At 34.6% G+C, this 6,393-nt stretch overlaps 1 long non-coding RNA gene across 1 annotated transcript in view; it reads right to left on the bottom strand.

Annotated features, from left to right (window-relative positions):
* Window positions 1-1,214: 1,214 nt before the first annotated feature.
* The window catches only part of LOC136828351 (uncharacterized), a 114,740-nt gene continuing 109,561 nt past the window's right edge, over window positions 1,215-6,393 (bottom strand). The window contains exon 3 of the long non-coding RNA XR_010850013.1: window positions 1,215-2,042. This is a non-coding gene — a long non-coding RNA (uncharacterized lncRNA). The remainder of the gene's footprint in view (window positions 2,043-6,393) is intronic.

Genomic DNA, 6,393 nt, shown 5'->3' with positions numbered 1-6,393 from the left:
CTTTTATTGTGACAAAAATAAAACATGTAAAATTGTCTAGAAGTGTAATATATATATATATATATATATATATATATATATATATATATATATATATATATATATATATATATATATATATATATATATATATATATATATATATATATATATAATGTATATATACTGTATACAATTTAAATATACATACATACATATATATATATATATATATATATATATATATATATATATATATATATATATATATATATATATATACATATATATATATATATATATATATATATATATATATATATATATATATATATATATATATATATATATATATATATCTTTATATGTATCGTTTTTGCAATACACACACACACGCATTTGCCTTTATTTATATATTCATCGCGTTCCATATACTCGTGAATCAGTTACACACGTATGTGTATATGTATATATGTATATATATATATGTGTGTGTGTGTGTATGTATATGGGAGGAAAAGAAACAGACAGGTCGAGAGTGATGGTTAAACGGGTAGGGAGTGAAATATGATCAGTGTGGAAGGAAATCAGATACAGGCCGTTAGAATGCTTGGCCTGCTTCACAAGGATGAAGATAATAAGCTATAGCAAGAGGGTTGAGTTACGAGGACGAAAAGAGAAATGGAATACAAGGTCAGACAGGGAACTCTTCAGAATCATTGCTGTAGACATGGAAGCTGAAAAGAATGTCGTTTTGGATACAATGCTATTCAAAGTGCACGATGCGTCACTACTCTTTCCCACAACTACCGGAAATCTGTGACCAACGAATAAAGCCAAAATTAATGGATATTTGACATAAATCCAAGTCACAAAGTTATTCCAAAGAAGGATAAAAAAAAAATACGTTCTATCATAAATGGGATGGCATAGGTCCACTTCATAAAAGTCACAAAATATGAAAACGTACAGTGACTTTGCTGACTGGGTGAAGAAATATTTCAGCAATCTCCTATAAGGAAGAGAAAACTTGGATCTCGGAGGACTATCAGAGCGATTATTAAAAGTGAGAGGTTATAGCACCCGAGAATTGGTAAAGTTTCCTTGGGTTGAGCAATAATAAGGCGCACCTGGAATATTTTCCTTCTAAGGATTTATTTTGGCTAGAAAATCCTGTAATGATTGGAGGTTTTGGTAGCAATGAATATCTTTTCCTGATAAGAACCAGGCGATTATAATTTGCAAAGTATGGATGCTTTAATATTATTAGCGTTTGCTACACAGCTGGGCAAGGAAGTACGGGTAAAGTCAGGAATATATTGTAACCCAATGTCTATATCTATACAGTCTTCTTTAGGACTCCACTAGTTAATCTGTTAAAATAACTTAAAAGTTAGGATGGAAATTGTTATATAAAATAAATTATTGCATGGGTATGGCTTGAAGTGAAAAGACTGACACAATGATAGAGAGGTATGAGGTGCGTAGAATTTTTTTTTTTTTTCTTCACCAACCTACAAATTTGAAATCAATGAAAACATTACGACGACCAACAGTAGGTATAATGCCTTTCTACGGTTAAACGAGCAAATTATCAAGTGTAACTACATGTGATCTTAGTGATTTATTCCACATCATAAAATGGATACAATGGAAACCTTTATCTCTAATTCTTGATGTTTCACCAAAGTCCAATGTGCACATAATTGTAAAAAGATCCTAATTATTAATCACAGTTTGAACAGAAACTAGTTTCCTGGAAAACAAAGATGGAAATTACGATTTTTTATGATTATAATATTTTTTTATATGATTCGGAAAACAAAGCAAATGAATTGACATAAACTGAACAAGCTTGTAGGAGTAGAGAATGACTCTCCAGAAATATGTTAAGTTCACGTTAGGCGGAGGACTACGGCTTAGGATATTGCTAGAAAACTGTAAGTACCAAATTGCCTGCCAGTGACATTTCCCAAATGTACCCAATGTGCTTCACCATTTTTGTGCTGGATACCATTCATTCAAAACGCCCGAAGAGTTCACGGACCTGCTATGGAAAGTTCCTGCAGAAAGGAAAGTGGCATTAACTGAAATGGAGACTTAATTCATAAAAAGTTCTAAAGTGGAAACAATAAACACTATTTCAGAGGTTTATATACTGGATGATAAACCTTAGCATACGCTTCGGATAACGATCTTCCCGTGTATCATGGAGGCATCCTTTTAAACACAGAAGGGACACTCTTCAACCATATTCATCATCAAGAGATCAATCATGTAAGAATTTGATTCCCTGCTTTATAGATTTCTCAATAAAAATGTTAAAGCATCATGATTTGATATGTCTCTCTTGTTTCTGTTAGTTGCTAAATTTGTGAAAAGGTATTATCAAGAAATAGCCCACAAGTTCATGAATTTCACCTAACGTTGACATTTTAGGAAAACGACAGCTAAATTCTTGAAATAAGTTAATGATTAGCCCATTTCAAAATTCATCAAACTCTCCGCGTATATCATGAATCGTGAAATGTCAAGTTGTTTGTACAAACATATATATAATATATATATATATATAATATATATATATATATATATATATATATATATATATATATATTTATATATATATATATATATATATATATAAATATATATATGTGTGTGTGTGTGTGTGTGTGTGTGTGTGTGTGTGTGTGTGTGTATTGTCATGAAATCGGGCCTTACTCCTGATAAGAAACTGAAACATTCTTAAATATAACAACCAAATAAATTTGAAGAGTTGGGTGGTAGTTCTGAGCGCTGAGAACCCAAACCCAACGTCTCCCCCTTTGTGACATCCCCCAGAGAAAACACCTGCGTGATTAACTCGGTTGCACCCCTTCGACACTCCAGTTTCTCTTCTCTCTCTGCTGGCGGATTTCTTTTGTGTTCCAGAATTGTACAATGAGGGAGACTGCCGAAATGCAAACCGTTTGGAGGAGAAGATTTAGCGACCATGGAGAGGTCAGTCAGTAGCAGCAAAACCATGGTCTAAACAAGACCTATCTTCCCAAGAAATCCTTCCAAGGGCTTAGCCGGGGCGGACGCCCTCTCACCTGTGACTGCTCACCAAGCCCCCACTGATTTAGCCTGCCCAACTCTGCTAAAGGAAGGGAGAGTCCCACTCATGCTTTCACTAGAGCATATGCAAATTGTATCAGGTATGTCTGGTAACTGAGAGGAATCCACCCTTTGTCTTTATCTTTTCTTTCGACCTGTTTTTCACCTTCATTATTCCTTCCCTTGCTAAACTACAAGTGCAGTGTAAAATCTTTGTCAAGTGTTTCCTTGAATTCAGTTAATTAATGAAGTAATCATTCACTCTGGCAGTAACAGAAGTAAATTAATTACCTCCTCGAATCTTGCTCGTTATCTATGTCCATACAATAGGCATGTTGAGGTAAATTTATACTCATCAGACATCTCTCTGCCTTTCAGGAGTTGATGTCCTTGATAATGAAGCTCATTCCAGTAATGCAAGAACAGAATTAAGACATCAGTATAAGATGAAAGGATTATAAGTTGGTTACATCCTTGTTGAGCTGCATGAAGTGCACAAACAAACAAGACGAAAAAATTATGTTGTTAAGTGGGAGATAACTTATCATGAATTCCTTGCAATTACAAATTTACACAGACAAGTGTCAGGTTCAAGCACAATCACATACGAATTAGATGTAAACCAATCTTTTGCAGCATCAAAAACTCTGTCTGAGGAGAGACATATTCAAGCAATTATAAGACTCATAGAAAGAAATGAAAACCCATTTTTAATACCTGCAGAAGAAGGAAGACTTCACAATATCGTGACAAAAGAAGCAGCAACCGAAGATATCAGAAAACAACTGCTAAAGGATGCAGTGAACTGTGGATTAAAAACTGTATCTGGGGAATCAGTCAGGTATATTGCCATTCATACATTGACTGTTCAGCTAGGGAGGGAACTACGCCAAGTGTTGCCTGCAGTGCATTCCCTGACTGGCTGTGATTACACAAGCAAATTTGGGACTAAACTTGCTGCTCTAAAGGCACATCCAGAAATGTATTTAAAAGAATTTGGAACTAAAAATAATTTTGAAAGTCAAGTAATCATGGCTGAAGAGTATTTGACAAGAGTACTGAAGCAGGCAACAATGTGTAAAACAGCAGACCACCTGAGAAACTATACTGTATGTATCATCATTCCAAGAGGTCATGTTTTAAGAACCCACCACCTACTAGCTATGCAACAATACAACATATAAAAAGAGCATACTTTACAAATATCACATGATTTCTGTTTTATCTAAACCTAAATGGGAGCCCCTTGATCCTATGTTATATGGTTATAAAGTAGCTGCTGATCTTTTGGTGCCAATTGATGGAAAGAACCCAATACCTGAGGAATTCACTGTGATGTGCAGTTGTACAAAATGTGGCACATATCACTGTCCCTGTGGCAGCAATCATGTTCCTTGCTGCAGCTTTTGTAAATGTCAAAGTGTCTTAGTTGTAAGTGATGCAACATGTAGCAATCCTTTAGGTTACAGTATGGAATGAAGAATCTTATTAAAAGCACAATCATGAGAAGCAAATACTGTCATTCGTCCATAAGAACTCGTGTAAATTTGACTCCTTTACGAATGTAAGTTAAAGCTTAGAATATTTAGCCATGAAAATAAACTACAGACATTTCAGTTATAAATTCAATACATGTATTTACATTATTAAATATATACTGCCTTATCTTTTGATATTAAAACTATTGTTATGGATGTTTGAATTAGTTTAATTCAACCAATACAACTTCTTCATTTGCAATGTCATAGTACCCTTTTAATACTAAAGCTACGTCATAGGTTAATAAAATTTTCATGCTATATCCAGAATTTATAAAGTCAATAATTATTTAAGGAAATTGTGCAAGCTATATATTTTTATAATTTTATTCACTTGAGAAGTTTTTCAAAGTACTTTATCAACAAATATTAATCCCCATACCATGGATAAAGTGCCACCTAGATAGCAATGACCATAAATTGGCATTTTAAAAATAAAGTTTTTATGAAAAGTTACTGTATGCTTCTGTGTGTTTAGAAAGTAATAAAGTGCTTATTATTTGAATAATATAGTGTTGCTGTGTTGATTATTGTCAATATATGCCATTCATTCTTTAATATTGTTTGATTTTTACCATTTTTCCTTTTTGAGGTTAATCATTAGCGTTTCTCGATTTCTGGTGACATTTTGGGTATTTATGACCTAATATAGCCCTAAAAGTTAAAGATTTATATATCATTGGAAAGGGCTCATTAAAAGGAACATTTTGAGTGGTAAATGAGCCTTTTACGTTAATTTTCAAGGGAGATATGGGTATTTTAAGGTCAGGTACCCAGAGTTTACGGGTCGAAATTATCACCCTATATAGCGAAATTAAGCCTAAATTTCTCAGTTGCTGCCAGGTTTCAGAAAGTCCACCCTGATTTTTCAGATAATTCAAGGTGTCTACTGTAAAAGGCAAGTAGGTGAATTAGGGTACATCTCATGCACACGGGAACCCCCCCAGGCCATGTATTACTAGTGGTGAATTCCATTCACAGGGGGTGGAATTCACTCCATTTCATGATCGTAGCTTTGGCTGGATTACTTTTGTTAAATTTGCAAATAAAGTTTAGTTTTGTACCTCAGTGTTTATTTCGAGTAGGCCTTTGTTTGAGGATAGATTCAGTGAGAGGAGTCGATGAGGGAGAAGGAATTTGCTGACCCAGGGCTGGCCATCGCTACCAGAGAATCTCAGGAAAGTAAGAAGATTGATGCTGTTCTTAAAACTGATACAGTAAGAGATTATGAGATTATGACCCTATCTGACCTGGTTATAGGGTCATTAACAGTGGTGGCAGCGGTGTTAGACATGAATAGATAGTTAAGTAGATAAATAGATAGGGTTAGGTTCTTCTGAAGAGACATATGTTATTAATACTGGTGTTAGCATCTCAGAATAGGACTTTGATGGTTCAGCAGTTCAGTTTAGTGAGCTGTTGTGCAACGCACTCAAGTCTGTCTTTCTCGAGCGCGAGTTTCTGTGTGTGCTTAATGATGCGTCACGGGTCACTTTAGTTCATATTGGGGTATGTTTGGGTATGTGTAGTGTGCGCAGTGTATTTAATTGTGGTATCTTGACCGATTGTGTGTGGTAAAACACGCGAAAACGTGCTAGTGTTTCTTTTCTCTCTCTCTCTCTCTCTCTCTCTCTCTCTCTCTCTCTTTGATTGGCGAGATGATTCTCGCACCGTCAAGCAGAGGAATACGTAAGTGGTATCAATTTTTTTTATTGTTAATTTCAGTGTCAGATTGGAATATGGTTTTTTTGATGGCACCGCAACTAATTTTCGGGCG

This window comes from Macrobrachium rosenbergii, chromosome 3 (genome assembly GCF_040412425.1).
Source record: "Macrobrachium rosenbergii isolate ZJJX-2024 chromosome 3, ASM4041242v1, whole genome shotgun sequence".
Lineage (NCBI taxonomy): Eukaryota > Metazoa > Arthropoda > Malacostraca > Decapoda > Palaemonidae > Macrobrachium > Macrobrachium rosenbergii.
The sequence above is the reverse complement of the archived record's forward strand: the minus strand, read 5'-3'. Positions and strand labels throughout refer to the sequence as shown.